Genomic DNA, 13,990 nt, shown 5'->3' with positions numbered 1-13,990 from the left:
CAGTTAAGCACTGATAGTGACGCTAGATGTTCTCTAACGTACAGTTAAGCACTGATAGTGACGCTAGATGTTCTCTGACGTACAGTTAAGCACTGATAGTGACGCTAGATGTTCTCTAACGTACAGTTAAGCACTGATAGTGACACTAGATGTTGTCTGTCGTACAGTTAAGCACTGATAGTGACGCTAGATGTTGTCTGTCGTACAGTTAAGCTCTGATAGTGACACTAGATGTTGTCTAACGTACAGTTAAGCACTGATAGTGACGCTAGATGTTGTCTGTCGTACAGTTAAGCACTGATAGTGACGCTAGATGTTCTCTAACGTACAGTTAAGCACTGATAGTGACGCTAGATGTTGTCTGTCGTACAGTTAAGCTCTGATAGTGACACTAGATGATGTCTGTCGTACAGTTAAGCACTGATAGTGACACTAGATGATGTCTGTCGTACAGTTAAGCACTGATAGTGACGCTAGATGTTGTCTGTCGTACAGTTAAGCACTGATAGTGACACTTGATGTTGTCTGTCGTACAGTTAAGCACTGATAGTGACGCTAGATGTTGTCTGTCGTACAGTTAAGCACTGATAGTGACACTAGATGTTGTCTATCGTACAGTTAAGCACTGATAGTGACGCTAGATGTTGTCTGTCGTACAGTTAAGCACTGATAGTGACGCTAGATGTTGTCTGTCGTACAGTTAAGCACTGATAGTGACGCTAGATGTTGTCTATCGTACAGTTAAGCACTGATAGTGACACTTGATGTTGTCTGTCGTACAGTTAAGCACTGATAGTGACGCTAGATGTTCTCTAACGTACAGTTAAGCACTGATAGTGACACTAGATGTTGTCTATCGTACAGTTAAGCACTGATAGTGACACTTGATGTTGTCTGGGTAAAGTTAACATCGTCCCAGTTAACTCTGGGTAAGGGAGGTATGTGTGTTGAGCCGACACACTCCAGATCTTGCATAGGTTAACGATGTATAATGCTTGGGTGATCTCTGCTACTTGTAGTCTATCATCACTTCAGAATCATAGTTAAAGATAACCTTTATCATACTGGATAACCTTTATCATACTTGATAACCTTTATCATACTTGATGACCTTTATCATACTTGATAACCTTTATCATACTTGATGACCTTTATCATACTTGATAACCTTTATCATACTTGATGACCTTAATCATACTTGATGACCTTTATCATACTTGATAACCTTTATCATACTTGATAACCTTTATCATACTTGATGACCTTAATCATACTTGATGACCTTAATCATACTTGATGATCTTTATCATACTTGATGACCTTTATCGTACTTGATAACCATTATCATACTTGATGACCTTTATCATACTTGGTTGACCTTTATCATACTTGATGACCTTTATCGTACTTGATAACCTTTATCATACTTGATGACCTTTATCATACTTGGTTGACCTTTATCATACTTGATGACCTTAATCATACTTGGTGACCTTTATCATACTTGATAACCTTTATCATATTTGATAACCTTTATCATACTTGATGACCTTTATCATACTTGGTTGACCTTTATCATACTTGATAAACTTTATCATACTTGATAACCTTTATCATACTTGATGACCTTTATCATACTTGATGACCTTTATCATACTTGGTTGACCTTTATCATACTTGATGACCTTTATCGTACTTGATAACCTCTATCATACTTGATGACCTTTATCATACTTGGTTGACCTTTATCATACTTGATGACCTTAATCATACTTGGTGACCTTTATCATACTTGATAACCTTTATCATATTTGATAACCTTTATCATACTTGATGACCTTTATCATATTTGATAACCTTAGTCATACTTAATAACCTTTATCATACTTGATAACCTTTATCATACTTGATGACCTTTATCATACTTGATGACCTTTATCATACTTGATAACCTTTATCATACTTGATAACCTTTATCATACTTGATGACCTTTATCATACTTGATGACCTTAATCATACTTGATAACCTTTATTGTACTTGATGACCTTTATCATACTTGATAACCTTTATCATACTTGATAACCTTTATCATACTTGATGACCTTTATCATACTTGATGACCTTAATCATACTTGATAACCTTTATTGTACTTGATGACCTTTATCATACTTGATAACCTTTATCATACTTGATAACCTTTATCATACTTGATGACCTTTATCATACTTGATGACCTTAATCATACTTGATAACCTTTATTGTACTTGATGACCTTTATCATACTTGATGACCTTTATCATACTTGATGATGAATATCATATCAGCTCAGCCAGTGTCCTCCCCGCCCACTCTGGTCAGATCATTTAACACTTCGTAAAGTATAATTATTATTATCATATCATTATAACTATAATCATCATTATCATTTATCATTATATTTATCATTTTTCGTGATGAGGAAGACGTCAGATCTCGTGTGTGAGACAGCTCTTCGTCTGTGTTAACCATCTTCAGTGAAATTTGATAACAGTTATAGAGGCAGCGATTAAGGTTAACTCTCTCTCTCTCTCTCTCTCTCTCTCTCTCTCTCTCTCTCTCTCTCTCTCTCTCTCTCTCTCTCTCTCTCTCTCTCTCTCTCTCTCTCTCTCTCTCTCTCTCTCTCTCTCTCTATCTCTCTCTCTCTCTCTTTCTCGTCTATCTTCGTGTATCTTCACACTCCACAGAGGAACTGCTTTGCCTCTTCTGTTAACTGGAGTCAATCGCATAAAAAAGAATTCTTCAGTTTTTCACATGTTGAAAAGCGGGGTTTTTTTCTTTTTTATTTCATGTACATAAACACACTGTGAGTGAGAGGAGTTCAGTCACAGATCTTAATTCCTATCTCCCCTGATATTTTGTATGTGGCTTGGAACCCTTGTTTCACTAACCAGCTTCTTAGCTCCTCAAGACTCAACACAAACTTAATAAATGTTAAGTTGCATGAGGTTAATAAATGTTAAGTTGCATGAGTTAGTATTAGATTATGTACGTTGTGTGAGAAATGATAATAATTGGTTAGATAACTACGTATTGTTATGTTTTTTTTTTTATGAATATGAGCAAGACATGATATCTCAGTGTGTCTCCTACACGGAAGGCTGACGGTGGTGTAGAGGGCAGTGGGAGCAGCCAGGAGGACGTGGCTGAAGCAGACGGGGTCATCCCACTCAGCATAGACCACATGCAGGGTCTCTTCTTCATCACCTGCTTCGGCTGGCTCAGTTCTCTCCTCTCTTTTGCCTTCGAGAAAACAATGTTGTCAGAAGAGCCATGAGTGGGAGTACCACGATACCTGACGCATCCAGGAAACTGGGAATTGATACCAGCATTGTAGAGTTATCGTGATGGACGAAGGTATCGTAGATATGGCAACCACACACACAGGTACCATCCAAACGGGGCACCACACACCGAGGTACCACACACAAGGGTACAACACACGGAGGTACCACACACAGGGGTACAACACACGGAGGTACCACACATGGAGGTACCACACACGGAGGTACCACACACAGGGGCACCACACACGGAGGTACCACACACGGAGGTACCACACACGGAGGTACCACACACGGAGGTACCACACACGGAGGTACGACAACAGAGATACCACACACGGAGGTACCACACACGGAGGTACCACACACGGAGGTACCACACATAGAAGTACCACATACAGGGACACAACATACAGGGACAAAATATACAGAGGTACAACATACAGGGACACAACTTACAGGGACACAACATACAGAGGTACAACATACAGAGGTACAACATACAGGGACACAACATACAGGGACACAACATACAGAGGTACAACATACAGGGACACAACATACAGGGACACAACATACAGAAGTACAAGATACAGGGACACAACTTACAGGGACACAAGATACATGGGCACAACATACAGAGGTACAACATACAGGGACACAACATAAAGGGACACAACATACAGAGGTACAATATACAGGGACACAACACACAGGGACACAACATACAGGGGCACAAAATACAGGGCACAACATACAGGGGCACAACATACAGGGACACAACATACAGGGACAAAATATACAGTGGTACAACATACAGGGACACAACTTACAGGGACACAAGATACATGGGCACAACATACAGAGGTACAATATACAGGGACACAACATACAGGGACACAACATACAGAGGTACAACATACAGGGACACAACACACAGGGACACAACATACAGGGGCACAAAATACAGGGACACAACATACAGGGGCACAACATACAGGGACACAACATACATGAGCACAACATACAGGGACACAACATACAGGGGCACAACATACAGGGGCACAACATACAGGGACACAACATACAGGGGCACAACATACAGGGACACAACATACAGGAACACAACATACGGGGACACATCATACAGAAGTACAACATACAGAGACACAACATACAGTGACACAACATACAGGGGTACAACATACAGGGACACAACTTACAGGGACACAAGATACAGGGGCACAACATACAGAGGTACAACATAAAGGGACACAACAAACAGGGACACAACATACAGAGGTACAACATACAGGGACACAACATACAGGGGCACAACATACAGGGGCACAACATACAGAGGTACAACATACAGGGACACAACATACAGGGGCACAACATACAGGGGCACAAAATACACAACATACAGGGACACAAGATACAGGGGCACAACATACAGAGGTACAACATAAAGGGACACAACATACAGGGACACAACAAACAGGGACACAACATACCGAGGTACAACATACAGGGACACAACATACAGGGGCACAGCATACAGGGGCACAAAATACACAACATACAGGGACACAACATACAGGGGCACAACATACAGGGACACAACATACAGAGACACAACATACAGGGTCACAACAAACAGGGACACAATATACAGGGACACAACATACAGGGGCACAACATACAGGGACACAACATACAGGGACACAAGATACATGGGCACAAAATACAGGGACACAACATACAGGGACACAACATACAGGAACACAACATACAGGGACACAACATACAGGGACACAACATACAGAGGTACAACATAGTGGAACACAACATACAGGGGTACAACATACAGGGACACAACATACAGGGACACAACATACAGAGGTACAACATAGTGGAACACAACATACAGGGGTACAACATACAGGGACACAACGTACAGGGACACAACATACAGGGACACAACATACAGGGGTACAACATACAGGGACACAACATACAGGAACACAACATACAGGGACACAACATACAGGGGTGCAACATACAGGGACACAACATTCAGGGACAAAACATACAGGGGCACAACATACAGGGGTACAACATACAGGGACACAACACACAGGGACACAGCATACAGGGGCACAACGTACAAGGACACAACATACAGGGGCACAATATACAGGGACACAACATACAGGGGTACAACATATAGCGACACAATATAAAGGAGTACAACATACAGGGACACAACATACAGGAACACTACATACAGAGACACAACATACAGGGGTACAACATATAGGGACACACCATACACGGTTACAACATACAGGGACAAAACATACAGGGGTACAACATACAGGGACACAACATACAGGGTACAACATACAGGGACACAACAACCGAGACACAACATGCAGGGACACAACATACAGAGGCATAACACACAGGGACACAACATACAGGGACACAACGTACAGGGACACAACATACAGGGACACAACATACAGGGGCATAACACACAGGGGCACAACATACAGGGACACAACGTACAGGGACACAACATACAGGGACACAACATACAGAGGCATAACACACAGGGACACAACATACAGGGACACAACGTACAGGGACACAACATGCAGGGACACAACATACAGAGGCATAACACACAGGGACACAACATACAGGGACACAACGTACAGGGACACAACATACAGGGACACAACATACAGGGGCATAACACACAGGGGCACAACATACAGGGACACAACATACAGAGGCATAACACACAGGGACACAACATACAGGGACACAACGTACAGGGACACAACATACAGGGACACAACATACAGGGGCATAACACACAGGGGCACAACATACAGGGACAAAATGTACAGGGGCACAACGTACAGGGGTACAACATACAGGGGCACAACATACAGGGACACAACATACAGGGACGCAACATACAGGGGTACAACATACAGGGACACAACATACAGGGTCACAACATACAGGGACACAACTTACAGGGACACGACATACAGGAGTACAACATACAGGGACACAACATTCAAGGACACAGCATACAAGAACACAACATACAGGGGTGCAACATACAGGGACGCAACATACAGGAGTACAACATACAAGGACACAACATACAGGGTACAACATACAGGGACACAACATACCGGGTCACAACATACAGGGACACAACATGCAGGGGCACAACATACAGGGGCACAACATACAGGGACACAACATACAGGGCACAACATGCAGAGGTACAACATACAGGGGCACAACATACAGGCTTACAACATACAGAGGCACAACATACAGAGCCACAACATACCAGGACACAACATACAGGAGTACAACATACAGGGACACAACATACAGGGGCACAACACACAGGGACACAAAATACAAGGACACAACATACAGGGGCACAACACACAGGGACACAACATACAAGGACACAACATACAGGGACACAACATACAGGGGTACAACGTACAGGGTTACAATATACAGGGACACAACATACAGGGGCACAACATACAGGGGTACAACGTACAGGGGTACAATATACAGGGACATAACATACAGGGGCGTAACATAATGGGACACAACATACAGGGGTGTAACATACAGGGATACAACATACAGGGGTACAATACACAGGAACCACACTAAACATGGGCACAAAAGCGATAATCCGATAACATTTAATTTTTGTTATCGGATGATCATATGAAGATAACTTCCATTATCGTTATCGGACTGGTTAACTTCCCATAACTTGATTTTCTAGTAACATAACGTCCGTTGATTTTTTTTTCCGTTAAATTCTTTATTACTTTCATTTTCATTTCTTCAATTCAATTGTTATTCTTTTCTGTTCAGTCTATATCTTGAAATAAAAGTTTAGAATATAATTGGTTATATAACTTATATACATTCTTGTTAATTCTATTTGTTGTCATTTACATATATATATACAATAGTATATAACGTGTTATATAAATAAAATACATAGCTCAGATATATTGTTTATTTACATTGTAAGTCCACCTATCTTTCTTCGAAGTTTTTTTACACGACAGAACATCTGCTTTCACGATGGCTGCTGCATCAAACGTAATCTCGGACACATTTGTCCAAGAGAATAGGATGACGCAAGGCAGCGTTCTTAGCTCAACATTATTTAATATTATGATTAATAATATTCTGTCTCCAGCTTCCGTCCCGCGAGATCTTACATACTCACTTTATGTTGATGATTGTGCACTGTGGCACATCCTCACCTGGTGTACAACTGTCGGCTGTGCGGGTTCAAGTTACACTTGAGTCCGTCCAACGTTGGACGCTACACTGGGAGATGGAAGTTCTCACCAGCTAAAAGTGGCGCGCTGGTTCTTACCCATACAAATAAGACCCCGAATTTGCAGCTGAAATTAGACAATAACCCACCTACAACCTTACATCACATACCATACCCACCTACAACCTTACATCACATACCATACCCACCTACAACCTTACATCACATACCATACCCACCTACAACCTTACATCACATACCATACCCACCTACAACCTTACATCACATACCATACCCACCTACAACCTTACATCACATACCATACCCACCTACAACCTTACACCACATACCATACCCACCTACAACCTTACATCACATACCATACCCACCTACAACCTTACATCACATACCATACCCACCTACAACCTTACATCACATACCATACCCACCTACAACCTTACATCACATACCATACCCACCTACAACCGTACATCACATACAACACCCACCTACAACCTTACATCACATACCATACCCACCTACAACCTTACATCACATACCATACCCACCTACAACCTTACACCACATACCATACCCACCTACAACCTTACATCACATACCATACCCACCTACAACCTTACATCACATACCATACCCACCTACAACCTTACATCACATACAACACCCACCTACAACCTTACATCACATACAACACCCACCTACAACCGTACATCACATACACACACCACCTACAACCGTACATCTCACACAACACCCACCTACAACCGTACATCACATACAACACCCACCTACAACTGTATATCACACACAAACACCCACTTACAACCGTATATCACATACAACACCCACCTACAACCGTACATCACATGCAACACCCACCTACAACCGTATATCACACACAACACCCACCTACAACCGTATATCACATAAAACACCCACCTACAACCGTACATCACATACAACACCCACCTACAACCATACATCACATACAACACCCACCTACAACCGTATATCACATACAACACCCACCTACAACCGTACATCACACACAACACCCACCTACAACCGTACATCTCATACAACACCCACCTACAACTGTATATCACACACAACACCCACTTACAACCGTATATCACATACAAACCCACCTACAACCGTGCATCACACACAACACCCACCTACAACCGTACATCACACACAACACCCACCTACAACTGTACATCACACACAACACCCACCTACAACCGTGCATCACACACAACACCCACCTACAACCGTACATCACACAACACCCACCTACAACCGTATATCACATACAACACCCACCTACAACCGTACATCACACACAACACCCACCTACAACCGTACATCACATACAACACCCACCTACAACTGTATATCACACACAACACCCACTTACAACCGTATATCACATACAACACCCACCTACAACCGTGCATCACACACAACACCCACCTACAACCGTACATCACACACAACACCCACCTACAACTGTACATCACACACAACACCCACCTACAACCGTGCATCACACACAACACCCACCTACAACCGTACATCACACACAACACCCACCTACAACCGTGCATCACACACAACACACACCTACAACCATACATCACACACAACACCCACCTACAACCGTACATCACACACAACACCCACCTACAACCGTACATCACACAGCACCCACCTACAACCGTACATCACACACAACCCCACCTACAACCGTACATCACACAGAACACCCACCTACAACCGTACATCACATACAACACTCACCTACAACCATACATTACACACAACACCCACCTACAACCTTACATCACATACAACACCCACCTACAACCGTACATCACACACAACACCCACCTACAACCGTACATCACACACAACACCCATCTACAACCGTACATCACACACAACACCCACCTACAACCGTACATCACACACAACACCCACCTACAATCGCACGTCACACACAACACCCACCTACAACCGTACATCACATACCATACCCACCTACAACCGTACATCACGCACAACACCCACCTACAACCTGATATCAACAAAATTTTTCAACCAAGATGTGAATCATGACAAATAAATGTGACCACAGAACACCTTCTCATGCCATGCAGCGAAGAGACGAAGCTAGGACGCCATTTAGTAAACATGCGATTGTCCAAGACAGACAACGAGCGTTCATAAGCTTATTATGTGGACAAGAAGGTGAATTGTTTACAAATTTGATCAACAATAAAGCAATCCAATTTGGCGTCCTAGCTACGTCTCTTCGTTGTATATCAAATGACTCTTATATTTCTCTCTTGTGTCTCCCCTGAAGATGTGATTATTACACGAAAGTGCACTTGGGAACTTATCGTGTTTCATTTTCCCCGGGGACTCATAGGAATATACTTGATCACGCGCAAAATTGTGATCCTTTCCAACATGGATTCGACACGGCTCTTCTATTACTTCTCTATAAGCTGTCCTGGACTTTCTTCTCTCGTTACTGCTTTCTCCAAATCGTTAATCAAGTCCCACCAACTGAAGTTTCGATTTGGATTCCTTAGATATTCCTTGATGAACAAGTGATGCCAACATCTGTCCTGCCCCAGCGATTGCTGCAGCTGAGAAAAGAAACGTGCCTTTCAAATGGCTATACCGACATATTGGAAGAACCGGATGTTGGACTATTGCTATAATAGATTAAGGAATGAACACAATGGGTTACAAATGACACTGAATTGTAAGTTGGGCCATCTTATTAATAAACAGCGACTAGACTAAGAACACAAACCTTTCTTTTGTGATAAACCTGTCCAATAAACAACTAAATAAGGATTCCTTGTGTGCATTAGGCTATGGTTTAAGTTTTGTTTGCTCTAACAGGGAAGCCAGCTGTGTTGATGTCACATGGCCTTTTTGCAATTTAGAGAAATACAGTAATTTGAATAATGATAAAATTTATATCAGTAAGGGTTCAGTGTATGCCAATTTGTCAAAACCAGTGGATCCTAATTGCCCTAAAAGATTTGTAAGAACTATTAACACCTTAAAAAAGACGATGATATGCATCTTACTAAAGCAGATAAGGATAACACTGTTGTGATTATGGACAAAAGTAATTGTCTATCTAAAATGAATGATCTTTTAGGTGATGACACAACATATTCTAAACTCAGTAAGAATCCCCTAGAACCAGTTAATTCCCATTTCAATAAAGAAATGAAGTTGTTGTTGAAAGGTAATGGTTCTCTTATCAAAAGTTTGTCATCTATGTCCCCTTCATTGCCATATATGTATGGACTTATCAAAACACATAAACAGAATTTTCCAGCAAGACCTATAGTGAGTTCAGTAGGCTCTATCACATATAAATTGTCAAAATAGTTAGTTTCTTTATTAAGCCCTTTAGTGGGTAAGATATCAAATTCTAATATCATGAACAATGTAGATTTAGTCAACAAGCTTAACAATATCAATGTTAATCTTGATTTCAAAGTTGTTAGCTTTGATGTTCCCTCACTGTTCACAAAAGTTCCAGTTGATGACCTTTCAGAATATCTATTTGATGTCTTGGATGATATTCATTTACCTGTTTCAAAGTCTGTTTTCAGTGAAGTGATAAAATTGTGTATAAAAGACTTTGTATTTGAATTCAATGGAGATTATCATAATCAAAGACTTGGTATGGCAATGGGTAGCCCCCTTTCACTTGAACTAAGTAATCTTTATTATGGAATTTTTTGAAACAAAATTACTAAGGGATATCTTACATTCTAATGCAATTTGGTTTAGGTATGTAGATGATGTTCTTTGAGTTTGGCCAACAAGTGAAAATCTACAAATATTTCTCCCCCTTACTTAACAATTTAGTACCTTCCGTCAAATTTACTGTTGAAAATGAAGAAAATAATGGTATGTTACCATTTTTAGATTACATGATCCATAAGCAAGGAAACAAGTTTAGCGCATAGAGAAAACCTACCAATGTATGCTCATATATCCTTTATTACTCATCGCTGCATTACAGAGTTAGATTATCATCATTTCAATCTACGTTCCTTAGGGCATTACGTATTTGCAGTCCAGAGTTTATTGATGATGAGTTTGAGAAGATATATTCTATTGGATCAAAGTTAAAGTACCCTACATCTATCATTGATAAATCCCTTAAGTTAGCAAAGAAATCATTTTATAGAGTTGAGCCCAAACCTCCCACTAACACCAAGTATCTTTTAGTTCTTCCTTTTGATAAAAATTCTACTTTGCTTCCCATGTTGCTTAAACACTTTTATGTTAATGTTGCCTTCAGCAGCAAGAATACTATAAAGAATGTCTTAATCAGGAACTCACCAGAAAATTCTCCTGGGTGCATCTATAAAGTGCCATGTAGAAATTGTGATAAGTCTTATGTTGGGCAGACTAGTAAGGATCTTTCTGTTAGACTTAAGCAACATGAGTATAGTATAAGAACGGGACAAGAATCAAATGCCTTGTTTAATCACGTTAAAAACTATGCTCATTGTATTGACTGGAGTAAAGCCATCTCAGTTATTAACTCTAACTCTGTCACCAAGAAAGATATTATTGAATATTCTATTATCAAATGCACAAAGAAGTATAATCTTGATATTAGTGATGGTCTTTACAAATTGGATAACTTTATTGTTGATAAAATTTGCAAGCAATTCACCTTCTTGTCCACATAATAAGTTTATGATAAGCTTGTTGTCTATTTTGGACAATCACATCTTTACCAAATGGCGTCATAGCTACGTCTCTTCCTTGTGTATCAATTGACTGTTATATTTCTTGTGTCTCCCCTGTTGATGTGATTATTACACGAAACTGCACTTGGGAACTTATCGTGTTTCATTTTCCCCGTGGACTCATAGGAATATATATATATATATATATATATATATATATATATATATATATATATATATATATATATATATATATATATATATATATATATATATATATATATATATATATATATATATATATATATATATATATATATATATATATATATATATATATATATATATATATATATATATATATATATAATATATATATATATATATATATATATATATATATATATATATATATATATATATATATATATATATATATATATATATATATATAAACGGCACGGGAGCGGGAGGCCAGAAACCCTCCCCTCCTTGTACTTTTACTTTTCTAAAAGGGGAAACAGAAGAAGGAGTCACGCGGGGAGTGCTCATCCTCCTCGAAGGCTCAGATTGGGGTGTCTAAATGTGTGTGGATGTAACCAAGATGAGAAAAAAGGAGAGATAGGTAGTATGTTTGAGGAAAGGAATCTGGACGTTTTGGCTCTGAGTGAAACGAAGCTCAAGGGTAAAGGGGAAGAGTGGTTTGGGAATGTCTTGGGAGTAAAGTTAGGGGTTAGTGAGAGGACTAGAGCAAGGGAAGGAGTAGCACTAAACCTGAAACAGGAGACTGGTGGAATTATGTGATAGAGTGTAAGAAAGTAAATTCTAGATTGATATGGGTAAAACTGAAAGTTGATGGAGAGAGATGGGTGATTATCGGTGCATATGCACCTGGGCATGAGAAGAAAGATCATGAGAGGCAAGTGTTTTGGGAGCAGCTGAGTGAGTGTGTTAGTAGTTTTCATGCACGAGACCGGGTTATAATGATGGGTGATTGGAATGCAAAGGTGAGTAAAGTGGCAGTTGAGGGAATAATTGGTATACATGGGGTGTTCAGTGTTGTAAATGGAAATGGTGAAGAGCTTGTAGATTTATGTGCTGAAAAAGGACTGACGATTGGGAATACCTGGTTTAAAAAGAGAGATATACATAAGTATACGTATGTAAGTAGGAGAGATGGCCAGAGAGCGTTATTGGATTCCATGTTAATTGATAGGCGCGCGAAAGAGAGATTTTTTGGATGTTAATGTGCTGAGAGGTGCAACTGGAGGCATGTCTGATCATTATCTTGTGGAGGCGAAGGTGAAGATTTGTACAGGTTTTCAGAAAAGAAGAGAGAATGTTGGGGTGAAGAGGGTGGTGAGAGTAAGTGAGCTAGGGAAGGAGACTTGTGTGAGGAAGTACCAGGAGAGACTGAGTACAGAATGGAAAAAGGTGAGAACAAAGGAGGTAAGGGGAGTGGGGGAGGAATGGGATGTATTTAGGGAAGCAGTGATGGCTTGCGCAAAAGATGCTTGTGGCATGAGAAGTGTGGGAGGTGGGCAGATTAG

This window comes from Panulirus ornatus, chromosome 5 (genome assembly GCF_036320965.1).
Source record: "Panulirus ornatus isolate Po-2019 chromosome 5, ASM3632096v1, whole genome shotgun sequence".
NCBI classification, from domain to species: Eukaryota; Metazoa; Arthropoda; class Malacostraca; order Decapoda; family Palinuridae; genus Panulirus; species Panulirus ornatus.
This window is presented reverse-complemented; position numbering follows the sequence as displayed.